This window comes from Microcebus murinus, chromosome 5 (genome assembly GCF_040939455.1).
Source record: "Microcebus murinus isolate Inina chromosome 5, M.murinus_Inina_mat1.0, whole genome shotgun sequence".
NCBI lineage: Eukaryota > Metazoa > Chordata > Mammalia > Primates > Cheirogaleidae > Microcebus > Microcebus murinus.
In genome coordinates this window covers 43,161,384-43,183,428 of record NC_134108.1, presented here as the reverse complement: position 1 = coordinate 43,183,428, position 22,045 = coordinate 43,161,384, and the positions used below count along the sequence as shown (strand labels likewise).

The following is a 22,045-nucleotide window of genomic DNA, read 5'->3' as shown; positions in this document are numbered from 1 at the left end:
GACATGACATAATAAAGCAGCCAAATTATTGCAGTTATAAGTACAACCACGATAAATTAAAAAACTGGGAGTGTATACAATATATACATTGTCTTGGCAATTCTGTACAATATGAGGCAAGTAATTGATAATGTTATTTTTTCAAATGTTGAAAAGTTCCTGATAAATTTCTAAACATAAGCCTACTCTTCCCTCAATTTGCATGGTAATTTCATTCTTACAGCATTCAGTGATTATTAAAATTTTGCAAAACAAACTTTGCATTTTTATTCCAAATGGAATTTGTTTCTATACTCAGGTAGCTAAATATGGGTTTTCACAACTATGAATGTCCAGAGGATCATTTTAAATTTAGGACAGTTTTTGTTTTGTGGGACTGTACTCACACCAGAAAATGTCTACCAAGTCTGGCTGCCACCCATCCCAATATACTGCGAGAACCAGCAATGCTCCTACGCATTCCCAGCACCCACACAGAAGCACTCTCCCTACCATGGTTCGATGGCTGTGGGCACTAGCCAAGGGCACTACTAGCTGAAGACCTGTCCTACCAAACTCTGCCCTCAGACAGTTCTGATGCACCAATGAGTCACTTGGTGTTTGAATTTAAATCATTTGATAAGATGCTTTAGGTTGTTTTCCCCAGGAAACAGACTGGGATTTGCATGAAGACAGGGAAATGCTCTCAGGAACAATCTGTGAGAATGAAAGAGACATGACTGAGGGAGCAGTTGAACTGCAATGCACTTGCAACAGAGGCCACCGCTGACCAAAGAGGGAGCTAAGGAGAAGGAAGGGATGCTCCTCAGAGTTCTTCTAAATTGGGGCAGTTTTGTTGCTACAGATGGCAATGCAGGGCAGCATTTGTGCAACTGTAGCTAAAGAGGCACAGCCTGTGCAGCTAAGTTACCTTTTGGTGTTTTCCTGAATTATATATTTTTTTAAATAAAACAATGGCAAAAGGAAGGTAGCGTCTTCCTCTTCACTATAATTTACTTGTGTAAGGTAGGTGGAATAGAGGGTGATAGGAAAGAGGAAAGATTTATAGGCAAAGCCTTGAGAAAAACTTCACTGATAACTGACCAATTAGGAATATGTTGATAAATTTTTCATCTTTAAAGATAAATTGTTCATACTAAGTAATTATTATTATCCCCATCTTACAGATAGAATATTGAGGATCACAAGTACAGTGATGTTTGTTCAAGTTCCCACAGTTAGCGAAAGAGCCTATTATCCCAATTCTCACCGTATGTTCACCTGTTTCACTAACTGTATGAAATATGTTCATACTAGGCAATGTGTCAAATTTCAGTAGTGAACTTGAACATTAAGTATGAATTAAATAATACATCTTCACAATCTTTTTCCCTGTGCTCAAACTCTCTGGAGCTGGTACAATGTGTGCAGCTTATGGTTCATTATCCATTGAGCTCCAAAGTTGTGAAGACAGAAACTCCAACTTTTCTTTATAAGAAATGCAAGTGAATAGAGACACTTCATTTTCACATAGAATTCTATAAAATTAGTTGACAATAACTAGGAAAGAAAGAAAATATTAAATGCATACCTTTGAGGATTTGCCTAAATCTTTAATGTAACTTTATTTTCATAAAGGTCAATAATTACCTTTTAGAATTCAATAATTACCCTTAAAACACCTTTAGTAACAGATTCCAATCTCTTAAGGGATTTATATAGAGATTAATCCATCTGACATTAGAAAAACAATGTTAAATGTCAGAAAATATAACAGAATTATTGTGTGTAAAACTTGTGAGAGTAAAAAGTTAAAGGAGTAAATGTTCAGAAAAGAAAACATTTCAAAAACAATATGAAAAATGATCAAGAAGGTTTTCAAAACCTATTATCCCAAAAGTATAGCTGGAACACGTTCCAGATCCGTATTGTCAAGACTGTCTGAATTTCACAAGAATCAAACCATTAACACCACCACCATACTTGGAGTATTATGCACTGTAATTTTTCGGTTCTGTCACATTTAGATATGTGTGGACTGGATATGATCAAAGTCAAGAACATATTTTTTAATGTCTTGGGCACGAAACAGTATCCTAACCCCAGTAACTTCTAGATCCTTAATTGCTTTAGTTATGCTGTCTGCTTGGGGCTTCTTTTCATGTCCACAGAGCAACTTCATTTTGGCAGAGAAGCCTCCCTTACTTCAAAGCCCCATGTGGTTCCGTCTCCAGGCCTTTCTACCTAATGATCTTGGGGGTGGAACCCAGGGAACCCAAAAGCCTTCTTGATCTGCCGAAGCCTAGGGAGAGGAGAGTGAAGCACTGGTCTTGGGTGCAATCCATAAGAAGGGACCAAAACTCAATAATCAAGAGAAATAATATTTTAAGGCAATATTTTTAACATAAAAGTAAAAATGAAATCTACAATGAACAAAACATCAAAATATTAAATACACATTAATTTTTGCATTTTCCTGAGTCTCCAATATGGTTCTGCACTATGCTATTTAAAATTTTGATTAATAGCCCATTCTGTCACCCCACTCCCCACCCTTTATTCTGTCCTTGACCTTCTCCACCATTTTCCCATCTTTCACTACTGGAGGATATTAGGTGCATTCCCAATCCAATTCCCTTCCTTTCTTTCCCACTGCAGATGCAGGGGCTTAAATTCCACATGCTGACCACACCCCCAAGACTTGTACCTTGGAGGGGCCCTAAGCCTACTGCCAAACCCTTCTTGTTTCCATATATGAAGATCATCTTCTCCTGAGCAAAAGTGTGTTTGAAGTAAAAAAGACAGTTCTTTTAAAGTTTAGGTGAATTAACTCAGGGTTATTTCACTCCAGGATATTTAAGAACTCTAGAAGTTTTTATTCCTAAAGGCAAATTTAGCCCTCACCAAGCCTCTTACACACAACATTCATCCTTCCAATGGATGCATAGGAAATAATTTTGTTTTAATTTTTGTACAGTTTTAAAAGCAAAACCTCATGGCTTGAAAACCTAAGTGCTGTGGGTGCTTTTCACTTGTTTTCTCTCTCTCTCTTTTTTTTAGTACATTATTTTGTAAGCACCTAATCAAAGTAAATCATTTCTGAGTCTTTGACTTCAGATTTCCATCTTTTAAATCTGGCACAAATCACAAGAACATAGCTGGGTGCGCTGGTGCATGCCTGTATTCGCAAACATTCAGAAGGCTGAGGGCAGGAGGACCTTTGACCCCAGTAGTTCCAGGTAAGCCTGAGCAACATAGCAGGACCCTTATTTAAAAAAAAATCACAGAAATTTAAGATTAAGAATGTGTTTTAAAATTTGAATTAATATCAACTAACATATCTAAGAGCTATCATTGGCACTTCAATTTCTAATGTATAACCCATGCTCAATATTCTAGCCTCATAATTTATTAATTTCATGAATGATATTATTTTCACCCCACCTTAGCCATCTCCCACCTTAAAGAACACTCTGGAAATTGTCATTCTATAAAGGAGCTTCTCAAAATCTTAAATGCTCCTCTTCTTCTCCCAAATTTTAACCTCCATAATTCCAATTTACTCTCTTTTCTCTATTTCCCAATAGGGATTTTCTCTGATATTTCAAGAGATTCCTATGTCTCCATGTTTCTTCCCATAATTCCTTCTTTTAAATTATATTTTCCCATGCAGATTAAATCCTAAGATACATCATTTTAACGTGGCCCCCTGTATCTTCCACTTGATTCCATATACTCATCCAATAAAAGTTTCAATATAGATTCTCTACAAAGCTATAAATATAAAGCCAACTAAAACACAGCCCCTGCCCTTTAGCTGGTCCACTCAGGTACTTTCTCTTTTGAGAAGGTGCCTTGGGCCATAGCAATCCAGGTAAGTTAGGTATCCCATGTTTGTGGCATAGGAGCATCCTGTGAGTTTTCATCTAGTGGCATATTTATCTATCCCCGAAGTGGGAATTCCTCAAGAAGAGAGACCATATTTCCCATCTCTTATCATTCTACTCCCTCTTGTGATCATAAATTCTGGCTGAAAGCAATTTGATTAAGGCAATTTAACCAAATGCATAAGGCAAATTGGCTAACAGGTAAATTTTTGGTAGAGTATTTTGGAAGTAAATATTTTATATACTGGAATTATAATTGTTTTAATATGGTACGCTAGTGGTGGGAGGTGTGTGTGTGACAATTTTCCAAAATTTTGTATATTGTCTATTTAATGTATTTTTCTAATGGGGGGGCACTCCTTTGGTCACATTTATTTTTATTTATCCCAAGCTCTATCTGATAATTTGTATATTTAAAAAAATACACTACGTTATAAAATAGAAGTAGCAAAGGACTCATTCCTTTACACACTCAGCAAGTATTTGCAGATGCCTCCTCTATGCTAGTCATTATTCTAGTACCAACTGAAGTAGAGGAGCAGAAAGAAAAGGTCCTTTATCAAGTGCACATTCTAGTGGATCCCACTTTTGGCAGAAATGACTAGAAAAGGGTGTGGGACTTATGCAATCTGTATGTATATCTGATTTTCTCACATTTGTGGTTTTGTATTCAGTTTTTTTTTTTTTTATTTTTATTTTTTTTTTTCCATCCTAGTTTGTCCTAAGTATTCAGTTTTAAATTGTTAGTGCACCCACAGGTATTTATAATGCACTCTCTTTCTATTTGAGCTAGGTTTGTAAATTCATTCTTCTCATTTAATCCAGAGCATTATGAAAAGATGTTTATATCACATGTTCAGGTAGAGTCCACTACTAAGTAGCAAATCACATTCTTACAAGTTAAGGAAATTGTAAACTGAAATAATTTATATACAATATTTTGACTTCCCAATCTTGGTGTTAGTCAAAAATTTCTCACATCAAATATTTGTTTTTTATGAGTAGGCATTAAAATTATATCTTATATTTCTTAAAGCCTAGTAATAGCTGCAATAATTGATACATTATATCCTCAGTATGCATTTAACTAATATATACTGATGATTAAGGAAGCACTTCTGTAGATTATGATGAGAATATGTAATATAACATCAGAAGTTATAACAGAACATATAATAGATATATTGGTTTTCATTCAGAGTTTTTGGCTCATAACTCCCATAGTCCTTTTTCTGTCTCCCCAAGGCAAGCCTTAGAAACTAGAAATATACAGTAATCTTTCCCCATATCTGGCTTTAACTGAATTTGGAATTAGCTGCTCACCCCTCAAAGAACAAACTCAAGAGGCAAGGGTTGTTGAAAGGAAAAGTGGGTTTATTCAAGAGCCAATAACTTGAGAATATGGCAGGCTAATGTCCCAATGGCCATATCCCGTTGCTGAGGCTGATGGAAAGATTTTTAAAGGGGAAGGAGGCTTGAGAGCAGCTAGCTACATGCAGGGAGCACATCCTGTTCTGATGGTTATCGTGAGGAATGGGCCATCTGGCAGCCTGGCTGGTGTCAGCTAGGCCACAACAGCATTAAAGGTCATCTGCTCACCATTTTCCTCAAGTGGGGGCATCTCATAATTGTGGTTCTATAGTTAGTTTTTCAAGTACAGTTGCTGGCATTGTTAAGCAAATACACAATTAAGCACTGGACAAAATAGAGTCATTAGTTAGCTTTAGAGGGGATGACTGTTACTGTGACATGGCCATAAAGAAATTCTCTGACCTGTCTTGCCTGATTGTAGGTCAAAACCCCTCAGCTCCAAAGGGGTCCTGCCCCACATTTGGTAAGAAGGAATGTTGCACAGAGTGAACAAGAAGAATCTGAACAGACAGACTTTACTGAGTTTCCCCACTTAGTCAATTACCGTCATATCATGCCCTTTTTGTCACATCATAATTCAATGCAGTCTAGACTTTGATCAACTTAAGCATAAAAATAGATAATTTCCCCTATACTTTGGGTCTTTGTTCTAAATGCCAGGGGAACTTTCTCCACTGGTGAACTCGGTACTTGATATGAAAATCAAAATTGTGTGTATTTATGGAGGGAGTAGGGCTCATTGTCTGAAAGTAGCAATAAGAAGGAGGGAAGACAACACCCCACGTATGAGGACGAAAATATCCATCACTTCAGAGAGTTACAAATGAAGCATTAACTTCAGTGGAAAGAGACAAATTTGTTCCAGCAAATTGGTGAAAGACCAGTTCCCAGAAGATGCTGAGGTTACAAAATACTTGGTTTATATGTTACCATGTATTTCAAAGGGATTCAGGGGTTGTGGAAGAGCAGAATGTAAGATCAGTGAGCAAAAGGGTGAAGTTCAGATTAATCATTAACAGATCATGATTTCAAAGGGCAAAGATATAGCATTTCAGGAATTTGGAGGGACAGAATGTGCACTCAGTAAAAGTAATGTCCAGAGCCTGGTGGGGGGGCACCAACGTGGGGATGAGTTGAAAGCCCAAATCTCTTGTGATGACCAACATTGCTGGGACCAAGAGTACAACAGGATTAGTCCTAAAGACTCCAAAGCAGAAGAGAGTGGGGCTGCTGTGAGAGTTGAGGGGAGGGAGTGTGGGACACCTGCCAGGGTCACACGGGCTATGCAGCTGCTGCTCAGAGCCTGCTGGTGGGTACACATTGGTTTGAAAAAGTGATTATTCTAGGAGTGTGCAGAAATGCCCTCTAGACCTCAGCTGGGCAAAGATTGGTTTTATATAATTGTACTGGCTCTAACTTGAGGAGGACCTGCTAATGAATGGTGAATTAAAATGCCAACTATAAGTGCTTTTGCATTAACATATAAGAGTGGAAACATTCAACTAAGCATTTTACTCAAGAAGCTAGAAAATGGAAAAGGAGAATATTATTAAAAATGATACAAACAGAAACTAGTATTTTGGAACAGAGAAACAATGGAATTAATAAATAACTGCAAATGTTCATCTCCTTTCTGTTTTTCTGAAAAGACGAATGGCCCAAGCTGGCAGGCTGACTCAAAGGGAAAACACAAACAAGAAAGTGCAAGTTATAAGTATGACTACAAATAAAGATGTGATTAAATGAAACCACTGTTTACAACACCAGGCTGTTTACAACACCAGGCTGGTAAGTTGTAAAATACTGTGGCATTAACACTTTCTGAAAAGACAAATGAGCAATGTTGAATTAAGGAGACAAAAGGATGACGAAGTTATAAAATACCAGTGAGGATGATAAAAGTACACTATTAAGAGTATTACTTTCCTACAGCTGTGAAAACAAAGTACCTCAAATGGATGCTTAAATATTTTCAATGGTTTTAGAGGCTAGAAGCCTGAAATCAGTCCTCTAGGGAAGAAACTTCCCTTCCTCGTCAAATTTCTGATAGCCGCAAGAAGTCCTTAGCTTGAGGGCCCTGCACTCCATTTCCTCCAATGTCCTCACGTCACATTATCCCTCTTTGTCTGTCTTCACCTGGATTGTCTTCTCTGCATGTGTCTGTGTCTGTATCTTCTCTCCTCTCATAAGGACACTACTTCATATTAGATTAAGGACCTAATTTTCATCAGCAACACCAACCCATGTGCACATGGTCTCTAAATACATTGTCCCTCCACTAAAGCAATACTAGCTCCTCCCAGCACAGCTTGGATCAAACTCTCAGATCCTTGATTTTCTTCCTCTCTGTTTCACAATATTCCTACTTTGTGCTGAAGGTGCAGCACCAGGAGTTCTCGGGTTTCCAACTGAGACTTTTAGAGTCCAAGTCTGAATGGCTGCATCAGAAAGACGGGCAGGGCTCCACTAAATCACAAACCTAGAAATTTCATTGATGTTGATCTCCTCCCTAGAATCCTGGCAAGAGGTGTGCCTTGTTTTTCTTAGAGAAACCCTGCCCTGGATTGGTATGGATACAGGAAGCAGCACCTTGCAGACCCAGTGGAGCCATTGATCTCATGTTAACCAGTTACATCAGCAGCAATGTTGTTTCTGAATAAAGTCAATCTCTGAGAATCTATGAACTACAAGAACTTTTTGAGCTATGTTATTAAAGTAAATATCTACAGAGTTTAAAAGTGCCTTTTAATATTTCAGGGTTGGATAATGTCTTTTATTCAACCTTTCCAGAGCATAGCAAATGACTCAAAATTTCTAAAATAAAACACTATTAAAAAAATATGTAACTGTTTCCCAAACGTGACCAATCAAAAATAATTATAGATCATAAATAGAGAAGTAGAGAATTCTAAGTAAAGTATTGGAAAGAGATATGTAACATAATTATTTAGAAGAATATTTCTTGGAGAGTATAGGCTAATTCATATGTTTTTGAACATAAGGCAAATATCAATAATAATAAACCTTATTAAGAGATGAAATATCATCAAAGAAAATATCTACACTAGTATTCCTTAAGTACATTTTATTTCCCTGAATTTTACTCATCTGCATATTTAAACTTTCTACAATGAGTATGTTATTTGTGCAAATTGACATAAAGTTTAGAAAGAATGCATAGAAAAAGAACATAAATCTAACTAAGAAAATAGTAGCCATAAAAGACAAGTATAAAGAGTCCCCAAATGTGTGAAACCTAAAAGCCAATATAGAAAAGAAGAAAGAGAGATCCTCTTTTTCTTGGAGTTCTTTTGTGGGTGAAAGAGCATGAAGAGAATAGCTGACAACCCACAAATGCTGGATTAGGCTTCCTCAGTGAACTCTGGACCAGCCAGACATTCTGGGGCTGAACAATGTAATGACCACATAAAGAATTATAATAGCTTTAATTAACAGCAGATTGACAAGCAAAAGACAGAATCAGTGAGCTCAGAGACTAGTCATTTAAAATTATGCAGTCAATGGAAGGAAATAAAAGCATAAAATAACATGGGAAAGACTTGTGACTTGTGGTATACCGTCAAGCAAACTGATGAAATCATGATGAAAGTCCAAGAAGGAGGAAAGAAGGGAGATAGATGCAGAAAGGCTGCTTAACAAATTAAGGGCTAAAAACTTCCCAAATATGAAGAGAAAAATGGACATAGAAATTCATGAAGCCCAAAATATTCCAATAGTTTGAACCTAGAGTTCCTCACAGAAACACATTATAATGAATTGTGAAAATAAAAGACAAAGAACAAAATGCAGGAATAGAAACCAGTGTTTTACATACCAGGAACCTCCATATAATTAAAAGTGGTTTTCTCAGTAAAATCTTTACAGGGCAGGAAAGAGTAAAATGATATATTCATAAACATGGAAAAAAAGATCCCTGGCAACCAATAATACCACTGTAAATCCTCATGATATTTAATGAAAACAAGTTTTCTGGTCACTGTTGCAGCAAAATGACATTGAATGAAATGATTTTGAGGACCTGCTGTACATCTATTTGCTTAAAATTACAGTTTCCAGGAACCTCTCAAGAAAATTAAGGGAAGACTTACTGTATATCTGTGCATATTCTTCTTTAAGATGAAGAATAACTAGAAACTTTCCCAGATAAACAAAATCTGAGGGAATTCAACACAAATAGAACTATCTTAGAAGAGGTACTAAATGGAATTTTTCAAGGTGAAATAAAGGAAGCTAAAGGTACACCATAAAAGCATATGAAAGTGTTAATGGAAATCTCACTGATAAAGGGAAATGTATATTGAAATCTAGATTAATATAATGCTGAAATGGTGGATCATATATCATGTAACACTATTATAAAAGTTGAAAGACAGAAGTATGAAAATAACTATAATCACAAAATTCAGGTAATGGATACACAATATAAAAAGAAGTACATTCTGCTATCACTAGCATGAAGCATTGGGGGTGGAGAGGAAAGTGTAGAACTTTTGTACATGATTGGAGTTAAGGTTGTTACCAGCTCAAAATAGTTATAACAATGAGAAGTTTTATGCAAAGCTCATTCTATTAAGAAAGAAGAAAACCTATGGCAGATAGAAAAAATGAGAAATAAAGAAAAATAAAATATATCACAACAAAAATTATAAAATCACGAAAAGATCAAGAGAGAAAGGGAAGTCTTGAGAAGTATGAAAGGGCAGAAAACAGTGAACCAAATAATGACACTAAATTCTTCCCTATATTATTAGCTGTAAATGGATTAAATTCTCCAAGCAAAAGACATAAGTGGCTGAATGGATAAAATCACAAAATGTAACAATATGCTATCAACAAGAGATCCACTTTAGGTTAAATGACAGGCACAGTCTTAGGCTAAAACGATGAGATGGAAAAAAATATTTCATGATAAAGTAACCAAAATGAAGCAGGGGTGGCTATATTTATTTCAGTCAAAATAGACATTAGGGGGGGGCGGAGCAAGATGACGGACGAATAACACCGCCAGACAGAGTGTCTCTGCAGAAAAGACAGATTCTAGCAGAAATTAGAGGAAAGAACCAAGAAGACGAGCATACAGCGGACAAGGGCCGGAAGGAGGGGTACCTGAGACCCCGGTAGACTCCAAGGGAGGAGGCTACGGAGGAGAACTGGAGGCTGAGACCACCGGAGCAGCCCGGAGACCAGCGGCAAGGGTAGGTGGATCTGCTGTTTCCCCTCCCCTGCATTCGGGACTGCTGGCGGGCTCCCCAGCAGGTGGAGAGACCTGCGGACATCAGCCCAGAGACTGCCGCTGCCTGCCAACGGTGAGCCTGTAGCAGACGTGGCACCAGGTTCCCAACTTCCTCCGGGCACCTCCGTGTGCACGGACCCGAGCCGCGCGGCAGGCGCCATATTGCCTCCTCCTCCCATCCTCCGACCCAACCCGAGGCTGCCCAGAGAGACAATACAGCCACCAGCCGGAGGCACCTCCAGGGAACGGGACCTTCCCGTTTGGGACACCGCCCTACCTCCCAGGTGCTGCTGGCACCGTGTTCCCAGGAAAACGGTGCCGACTCAGAGGCTGAGAGACATAGACCCAGCTTGGGCTCCCTGTGGGTGAATTAGGACCGGAAATCCTCTCCCTGGTGGGGATACAGTTTGAACTCTGGGACGCAGAGGTCGGACCTGCAGACCAGATCCCCTGCACCGAGGGCTAGCATTGCCCGGGGCACAGAAGGGTTATACCTGAACAGCCTACTGAGGTGTGTGTGCCTCCAGGGGCAGATCGGCGTCCTAGAGGGCAACCCTCCTCCCAGGAGGAGGCCGTGCACACAACTCAGGGGGCGTTCCTGTGCAGGGAACCTCCCCGCCGGCATCACAGTCCGGGTAGGCCTGGTGGCTTGTGGTCTGGCCTGCTGGCAGAGGCCCAGGAGTAGCTGTGGAGTTGGGGAGGGTGGAAAGAAGCGAGGCCCGCTCCAGACTGCGGGTCTCAGACAGCCCCACCCCCACACACAGACTTTCTGGCTGAGTGGGACCATTCCAGCCCCGCCCTGACAGCTTTCCCTGGAAGCAGAAAACAGAACTCTGACCCCTGCTAACGGCCTGAGGGCAGGCTTACCCAACCCAGCTCCGCCCAGAACGAGAGCTGATAACAGGACTCAAAATAAACACCATAGCCTGTTCCTCCAAGCAAACGCCACCTACTGACAGGGACGGCATCTTGCACAGCCTTTCCATGGCACCCACTGACTCAATATACAGGGAGTGGTCCAATTTCACCCACAGGCACCACCTAACGCATCAGAAACTAAACAAGGTGTGTGAATACCCAAACAATAACCTAAGGAAAGAAACAACAACTGATCGACATGGGAAGAAATCAGCGAAAGAACTCAGAAATATGAAGAACCAAACGGAAAACACACCCCCAAAGAGGAGCACCAGCCCCCTAGAAACGGACATCGACCAAAATCAGGCAACCAATATGACAGAAGAGGAATTTCGTATGTGGATCATAAGAACACTCACCCAGCTGCAACAACAACTCAATAACCAACACAAAGAAACCACAAAAAGCCTTCAGGATATGGGAAAAGAAATAGACACAATGAAGAAAAGTGTAACCGAACTCCTGGAAATGAAGAATCAATTCAAGGAACTACAAAATACAGTGGAAAGTCTCAAGAACAGGGTAGATCAAACAGAAGAAAGAATCTCAGAGCTTGAAGATAACACCCTCCAATTAAATAAATCAGTCACAGAAATAGAGCAGAGAAACAAGAGAAAAGAGCAAAGCCTACAAGAGTTGTGGGATTATGTGAAGAAACCTAATGTGAGGGTCATAGGGTTACAAGAAGGGGAAGAAGACAACACTCAAGGGTTGGACAAGCTGTTTGAAGATATAATAGAGGAAAATTTCCCAGGCCTTGCTCAAAATCTTGATATACAAGTTCAAGAAGCTCAGAAGACCCCTGGGAGATTCAACGCAAACAGGAAGATGTCACGACATGCAGTCATCAGACTGACCAAAGTATCAACTAAAGAGGCCCTTCTAAGAGCTGTAAGACAAAAGAAGCAAGTAACATACAAGGGAAAGCCAATTCGAATAACACCAGACTTCTCTAATGAGACTTTACAAGCAAGGAGAGACTGGGGCCCCATTCTCACTCTTTTGAAACAAAACAATGCCCAGCCTAGAATATTATTCCTTGCAAAACAAAGCTTCGTATATGATGGAGAAATAAAAACATTCTCAGACAAGCAAAGGCTCAGAGAATTCACCAAGACAAGACCAGCCCTACAAGAAGTACTTAAAACAGAGTTATGCACGGAACATCATAATAATAACCCACGAATATAAAAACAACCAAAGCCCAATGATATTAAAGGTCAGATAGTACAATGGCTCAAGACAGAAATCATAGCAACAATATCCAACCCAACAGAATGATCAGTAATCTACCTTACCTATCAGTTCTCTCAATAAATGTGAATGGCTTAAACTCTCCACTCAAGAGACATAGGCTGGCTGAATGGATAAGAAAATACAGGCCAAGTCTATGCTGTCTTCAGGAAACACATCTAACCTGCAAGGATGCATATAGACTAAAAATAAAAGGGTGGAGATCAATATTCCAAGCAAATAGAAGCCAAAAGAAGGCTGGTGTGGCAGTTCTAATTTCAGACGATTTAGTTTTTAAACCAACAAAAGTAGTAAAAGACAAAGAGGTTCATTATATAATGGTGAAGGGCACAGTCCAACAAGAAGAGATAACAATTTTACATATATATGCACCCAACTTAGGTGCATCCAGATTCATAAAGCGAACCTTACTGGAGCTAAGCAAATGGATTAATAGCAACTCCATAATCGCCGGAGATTTCAACACCCCACTGACGGCACGAGACAGATCCTCCAAACAGAAAATTAATAAAGAAATAATGGACTTAAACAAAACTCTAGAACAATTGGGTCTGACAGACATCTACAGAACATTCTACCCAAAATCCACTGAATATACGTTCTTCTCATCAGCTCACGGGACATTATCTAAGATTGACCATATCCTAGGGCACAAAGAAAATCTCAAGAAATTTAAAAAAATAGAAATCATACCATGTACCTTCTCAGATCACAGTGGAATAAAACTAGAAATCAACCCTAACAGAAACACACATTTCTACACAAAAACGTGGAAATTAAACAACCTCCTACTAAATGATTACTTCGTAAATGAAGAAATCAAGACGGAAATAAAAAAGTTCTATGAAGAAAAAGACAATGGAGAGACAAGTTATCAACTCCTCTGGGACACAGCTAAAGCAGTTCTGAGAGGAAAGTTTATCTCCATAAATGCCTATAACCAAAAGACAAGAAGATCACAAATATACAATCTAATGAAACGACTCAAAGAGCTGGAAAAGGAAGAACAGACCAACCCCAAACCCAGTAGAAGAAGTGAAATCAACAAGATCAAATCAGAACTAAACGAAATTGAAAACAGGAAAGCTATTCAGGAGATTAATAAAACAAAAAGTTGGTTCTTTGAAAAAATAAACAAAATTGACACACCATTGGCTAAGCTAACGAAAAGCAGAAAAGAGAAATCTCTAATAAGCTCCATCAGGAATAAAAAAGGAGATATCATAACTGATCCCAAAGAGATACAAGATACAATTTATGAATACTACAAAAATCTTTATGCACACAAACTGGAAAATGTGGAGGAAATGGACAAATTTCTAGAAACACACAGCCTCCCTAGGCTCAACCAGGAAGAAATAGATTCCCTGAACAGACCAATCTCAACAGCTGAAATAGAAACTGCAATTGAAAATCTCCCTAAAAAGAAAAGTCCCGGTCCAGATGGCTTCACACCTGAATTTTACCATACTTACAAAGAAGAACTAGTAGATATCTTGCAGAAACTATTCCACAACATCGAGAAGAACGGAAACCTCCCCGACACCTTTTATGAAGCGAATATTACTCTGATACCAAAACCAGGAAAGGATGCAACAAAAAAAGAAAACTACAGACCAATATCCCTAATGAATATAGATGCAAAAATTTTCAACAAAATCTTAGCTAACCGAATCCAGACACTTATCAAAAAAATAATCCACCACGACCAAGTGGGCTTCATCGCAGGGATGCAGGGATGGTTCAACATACGTAAATCTATAAATGCAATTCACCACATAAACAGAAGCAAAAACAAAGACCACATGATTCTTTCAATAGATGCAGAAAAAGCTTTTGACAAAATTCAACACTCTTTCATGATACGAACACTTAAGAAAATAGGCATAGAAGGGACATACCTAAAAATGATACAAGCCGTATATGACAGACCCATAGCCAACATCATACTGAATGGGGAAAGATTGAAATCATTCCCACTTAGAACTGGAACCAGACAAGGCTGCCCACTATCTCCACTTCTGTTCAACATAGTGCTGGAAGTCTTGGCTACAGCAATCAGACAGGAAAATGGAATCAAAGGTATCCAAATAGGGGCAGAAGAGATCAAACTTTCACTGTTTGCTGATGATATGATATTGTATCTAGAAAACCCCATGGATTCAACCAAGAAACTCCTGGAACTGATCAATGAATTTAGTAAAGTCTCAGGATACAAAATCAATACACAGAAATCAGAGGCATTCATATACGCCAACAACAATCTAATTGAGAACCAAGTCAAAGACTCAATTCCCTTCACAATAGCAACAAAGAAATTAAAGTACCTAGGAATTTACTTAACCAAGGACGTAAAAGACCTCTACAGGGAGAACTATGAAACACTGAGGAAGGAAATAGCAGAGGATGTAAACAGATGGAAATCCATACCATGCTCGTGGATCGGCAGACTCAATATCATCAAAATGTCTATACTACCCAAACTGATCTACAGATTCAATGCAATACCTATTAAAATCCCATCAGCATTCTTCACAGATATAGAAAAAATAATTTTACGCTTCGTATGGAACCAAAGAAGACCCCGAATATCAAGAGCAATTCTAGGCAACAAAAACAAAATGGGAGGCATTAATATGCCAGATATCAAACTATACTACAAAGCTGTAGTAATTAAAACAATATGGTATTGGCACAAAAACAGGAATATTGACCAGTGGAACAGATGTGAGAATCCTGATATAAAACCATCCTCTTATAGCCATCTCATCTTTGACAAAGCAGACAAAAACATACGCTGGGGAAAAGAATCCCTCTTCAATAAATGGTGCTGGGAAAACTGGATAGCCACCTGTAGAAGGCTAAAACAGGACCACAACTTTCACCTCTCACAAAAACCAACTCACGCTGGATAACAGACTTAAACCTAAGATATGAAACTATTAGAACTCTAGAGGAAAAAGTTGGAAACACTCTCCTAGACATTGGCCTGGGGAAAGAGTTTATGAAGAAGTCCCCAAAGGCCATCACAGCAGCACAAAAATAAATAAATGGGACATGATCAAACTACAAAGCTTCTGCACAGCCAAAGAAATAGTCATGAAAGTAAACAGACAACCTACAGAATGGGAGAAAATTTTTGCATCCTATGCATCCGATAAGGGACTGATAACTAGAATATACTTAGAACTCACGAAAATTAGGAAGAAAAAATCAAATAACCCCATTAAAAAGTGGGCGAAGGACTTGAACAGAAATTTTTCTAAAGAAGACAGAAGAATGGCCAACAAACATATGAAGAAATGCTCAACATCTCTAATCATCAGGGAAATGCAAATCAAAACCACAATGAGATATCACTTAACCCCAGTGAGAATGGCCTTTATCAAAAAATCTCCAAGCAATAAATGCTGGCGTGGTTGCAGAGAGAGAGAAACACTCCTACACTGCTGGTGGGACTGCAAACTAGTTCAACCTCTGTGGAAAGCAATATGGAGATACCTTAAAGCGATACAAGTGAATCTACCATTTGATCCAGCAATCCCATTGCTGGGCATCTACCCAAATGATCCAGTGACACTCTACAAAAAAGACACCTGCACTCGAATGTTTATAGCAGCACAATTCATAATTGCAAGGCTGTGGAAACAGCCCAAGTGCCCATCAATCCAAGAATGGATTAATAAAATGTGGTATATGTATACCATGGAGTACTATTCAGCTCTAAGAAACAATGGTGATATAGCACATCTTATATTTTCCTGGTTAGAGCTGGAACCTATACTACTAAGTGAAGTATCCGAAGAATGGAAAAACAAGCACCAGATATATTCTCCAGCAAACTGGTATTAACTGAGTAGCACCTAAGTGGACACATAGGTGCTACAGTAATAGGGTATTGGGCAGGTGGGAGGGGGGAGGGGGGCGGGTATATACATACATAATGAGTGAGATGTGCACCATCTGGGGGATGGTCATGATGGAGACTCAGACTTTTGGGGGGAGGGGGGGAAATGGGCATTTATTGAAACCTTAAAATCTGTACCCCCATAATATGCCAAAATAAAAAAAAATAATAATACAAAAATAAAAAACAGCAAAGAAAAAATAGACATTAGGTCAAAAGCTATCACAAGAAACACAGGCTTTATAAAATTAATGACGTATGTGTCAATTTAAAAGGAAGATGTAACAATGACTCTTGCATTGAACCTGAGAATACCAAAATAAATAAAGCAAAAATCGAGAGAACTGAACAGAGAATTAGAAAACTATACAAAAAATAGTAGAAGAGATCAACACCCCACTTATATTCATAGATCATCCAGACAATAAGTGAACAAGGAAAAAGCAGAGGTGAACAACAATGTAGACCAACTGAACGTAGGAGACATAAAGAGAATATTCCAGACAACAGCAGAAGAGTACACACTCTATCAAGCACACATGAAATAATTATGAAGATAGATCACATGCTCTATAACTAAACAATTATCAAATTCATAAAGACAGCAATCATTCTAAGTAACTTTTCTGACTCAAGTTAAATGAAACTAAAATCAACAGGAAGAGCAAATTGGAAAAATTCACATATGCATGGAAATTAGAAAACACACTCCTCAGCAACCAATGGTTCAAAGAAGAAACCAAAATGGAAATAAAATAATATCTTGAGAAAAACAAAAATAAAAAACAATACAACTAAACTTATGGTAGCAAGAAGAGGAGTATTAAGATTGATAATCTGGAGTAGGTAATTTATCAAAAGAAAAAATCTGAAATAAACAACGTAACTGTATACCTCAAGAAACTATCAAAATAAGAAAAAGGTCAGGAAAAAGTTAGAATAAAGAGGAAATTATGAAGAATAGAGCAGAGATAAATAAAATGAAGGCTAGAAAAATGATAGAAAAAATCAGTAAAATTAATGGATGGTTCTTGGAAAAAATAAACAGAATTGACAAACTTTTGGCTAGGCTATGCAAAAAAGAGAGAAGACGCAAACAAATAATATCAGAAATGGAGGATTAGACTTTGCAACATGTTATAGGTGAAATATTTATAAGGGTTATTATGAACAATTATATGCTCATCAATTGCAGAATCTAGAACATATGGGACAATTCCTAGAAACATAAAAGCTCTGAAGACTGACTCATGAACAAATAGAACACCTGAATAGATAAGAAATAAAAAGATTGAACCAGTAATCATAATTCTTTCAATAAATGAAATCCAAGGACCAGAAGTACTCACAAGTGTATGAAACATTTATTTATAGAAGAATTTATATCAATCATCCTTTAACATGTTAGAAAAAAGAGAATTGGGTACACTTCTAAATTCTTTTTGCAATGAAAACATCATCCATATTCCAAAGACAGTCAGAGCTCTACAAAATAACACTGCAAGCCAATATGCTTAATGAATATGAGTCAAAAATCCTAAACAATATATTACCAAACTGAATTCAACAGCACATTAAAAGGACCAAATTCCATAATTAAGTGACATTTATCACTGCAATGCTAGGAAGATTCAACAAATGCAAATTAATCAAAGTGATTAATCACATTAAGGAAATGAAGGATACATACTACATGATCATTTCAATTGATGCACAAAAAGCATTTGACAAAATTCAACACACTTTCATAATAAAAATTCTAAAAAATTAGCTATATAACAAAACTACCTCAACACAATAAGGGTCACATATGAAAAGTCTTCAACTAATATCACACTAAAAGATGAAAAACTGAAACCTCTTCCTCTAAGATCTAAAGCAAGGCAAGGTGCCCACTCTCATCACTTCTTTTTAATATGATATTTGAAATCACAGCCAGAGCAATTGGATAAGTAAAGGAAACAAAAGTCACCAATACTTGAAAGAAGTAAAATTATCAGTTTGCAGATGACACGACCCTATATCGGGACAACGCTAAAGTCTTTACAAACACACACACACACACACACACACACACACACACACACACACACACATTTTAGAATAAATAAGGAAATTTATTAAAGATACAGTACACAAAATGAACATCCAAAAATTAGTTGTATTTTTATACACTACCAAGAAATTTCTGAAAAGAAGATTAAGAAAGCAATTTTATCTACAATAGCATCACAAAGAATAATCTATTTCTAAATAAAGTTAGTGAAGGAAGTGAAAAACTTGTCACCGAAAACTATAAACACTGTTAAAGGAAATTATAACAGACACAAATAAATGGAAATTTATTTAGTGTTCATGATTTGCAATAATTAATTTTGTTAGCATATTCATATTCTGCAAATTCATTTACAAAGTCAAAACAATTCCTATCGTAATCCCAATGGTATTTTTAATTAAAAAGGCTATCTTTAAAACATGCTGAATAGCCAAAGAAGCATTTTTGAGGAAGAAGATAAGCTGGAGGCAACACATTTCTCAATTTTAAAATCTCTTTCATAGCCCTAGTAATCACAATCACATGGCACTGGCACAAACACTGACATATACACAAATGGAACAGCATATAGCCCCAGAGTAAACCCACGTGTGTGTAAAAAGGTGCTCAACATCTCGAATCATCAGGGAAATGTGAATCAAACCACAATGAGAGATCACCTCCCCTCTATTAGGATGATTATTATTATTTTTTTAATCACATAAGTTAACATTTATTTTGTTAATGGCATCTTCTTTCACTGCCATGACATCTGAACAAGCATTAAACTTTTTACAGACTGACTTTAGAACAGCAATATTACAAGAGACAATTTAAAATTTTTTTAAATAGAAAAAGCTTTAAATACAAGAAAACCTCTACATGTTATATTCCTTAACAAATATCTAGGAAAAATTTAACTCACATTTAAATACTTTTCATTTTGTTGAAGTATAAAATATTGAATTCTACATTTTTAAACACTATTATTTTAAGAATCCGGGAAGTCTCTTTATAACTGCCAATATGTTCCAGTACTTCCATATCCAGTATTTCTACAATACCTTGAATTCTCCAGCACTTTTCAGTGAGGCATTAATAAAACTTCTTGGGCTTTCTCTGTGGTCTTCCCACTTTTCTTTCCATTTGTTTTTTCAGCTGATAGGCCTTATATCTTTCTGACATTCCCTTAAGCTCCCCTGGGACAGTCTGATTTGCTCTTTTCAGTATATCGATTAATTCTGTTGCAATTCTCCAGTCACTCCCGGTGACAAGAGTTATTGCAATACCTGTTCTCCCTGCTCTTCCAGTCTGCCCTATTCTGTGGACATATTCTTCGATGTTCCTTGGGAAGTCGTATTCGTAACGTCGTGAACGTCCAGACCTCCGGACGCTAAGCCCGTGGCAATTAGTATTCTTACTTTTCCTGTTTTAAAATCTCTTAAAGCCTTTTCTCTGTCCCCCTGTTCTCTGTTGCCATGTAACGATTCCACTGATATATGTCGGAGAATCAGGTCACTCGATAAATGATCTGCAACGGGTTTTTGGCAAAGACAATGACTTTATCATTGGGCAACAAAATGCTCTAGAAATGTTTGGATGTGACCTCGTTTTTCTTCTTCTGTTGTGACAATTACACTTCGTTCTACTGTGCTCACAGCTACAAGGTCCAACATTCTAACATAGACAATCATTCGTGTTTTCAAATAAGACTGTGCGAGTCACCTAACAGCACATGGCCAAGTTGCACTTGTCATAACAGTCTGCCTATCTGGGCGCACATCTAACAAAATCTTCATAATCTGGGGTTCAAATCCCATATCAAGCATTTTGTCTGCTTCATCCAAAACCAAGTAAGTTATACTTTTCAAGTTGACAAAGTTATTCATTTGCAGATCATTCAACCTTCCAGGTGTTGCAATGACGATGTCTACACCTTTTCTAAGATCTTCTGTTTGTTAGTCTCTATTTCCACTGCCATATATACAAACATTCTTAAGTCCTTTATATGAATATTTAGAACATTCAAATTCCACTTGAATAGCTAATTCACGAGTGGGTGTGAGAACTAACATACAGGGTCTTCCTCTTTTTCCTCTAACTTTTGGTTGACCATCTAGATGAATAAATCCAGGCATTAAATAGGACAATGTCGTTCCTGTTCCTATTTGGGCTATTCCTATAAGGTCTATTCCTTGTAGAACTATTGGCCACGATTGTGACTGTATAGATGTTGGCTTTTGAAAACCTGTCTTTTTAATGGTTTCTAAAATTTCAGGGTAACACTGAAAAGCATCAGCAAAGGCACACGTGGGATTAGGGATTGGACGTTTTTCACCAACTTTCAAGTCATCACACATCATATTAAAATTTTCCTTTCTCCAATTGTCTATTTCCACCTGTGTCATCGAGCTTGTTGTTGTTGACTCTTTGTAAAAGTTTTTCTCAATTGGAAGTAAGTCAACTTTGCGTTCTGGATAATAATTTTCTTCGTGTTTCTTAACAAAATTATCTATCACTGCTTTTGCTTTTGTTTGCGTCTCCGTGCTGCCAAATATTTTCACTAATGATACTGGATATCCTTTTATTATCTGTATCTTGGTACTTGTTGTTCTCTGGATATCTTTTATATTTGACCCACCGCAACCGATCACCAGACCGACGAAGTCGTTCTCTAACCCAAAACAAAGGGGTGGATCCTGGAGACCAGTGTCTCTCCTGCCGCCACCTCTGCCGCCCCTACTTGCCCGGACCGTGCGCTGCGCTTCCTCCGCTAGCCTCCCCTCTGGAGCGCGACGCTGTGGAGCTTGCCGGGAAGCAACGACCCAACTGGAGGCGCTGGTTCCAGTTCTTTGCCCAGACACGATTCTAAGAACAGGTGCGTCCGACATCATTCCAATCCGCTCCCCAGCACCCTCACGCACGGTTGCAGGACTACTGTGGGGGGATGACTATTATTAAAACTATGACAAATGTTGGTAAGGATGTGGAGAAAAGCGAATTTTTGTACACTGATGGTAGAAATGTTAATTGATGCAGGTCCTATGGGAAACGTTATACTAAAAAACTAAGAGTAATACTAATATATTTTTCAGGAATCCTACCTCTGAATATATAAGAAATATATATATATATATATATATATATATATATATATATATATATTTAATTCCAAAGAAATAAAATAAATATCTCAAGGAAATGTTTCCACATTCATTGTAGCATCATTCACAACAGCCAAAAGTCAGAAGCAGGCTAAATGTTTATTAATAGATGAATAAAGAGTTTATACTATACACTAACAATGTAATATCATTCCACCTTCTAAAATTAGAACATCTTCCATAGGTGACAATATGGACTAGTCTGTAGAACATTATGCTAAGTTAAATAAGCCAGATTGGTAGCATAAACACTACATGATATGACTTCTGTGATGA

General features: G+C 37.7%; 1 pseudogene; it reads right to left on the bottom strand.

Annotated features, from left to right (window-relative positions):
- The window catches only part of LOC105864882 (putative ATP-dependent RNA helicase DDX43 pseudogene), a 34,744-nt pseudogene extending 13,248 nt beyond the window's left edge, over positions 1-21,496 (bottom strand).
- Positions 21,497-22,045: the final 549 nt, after the last annotated feature.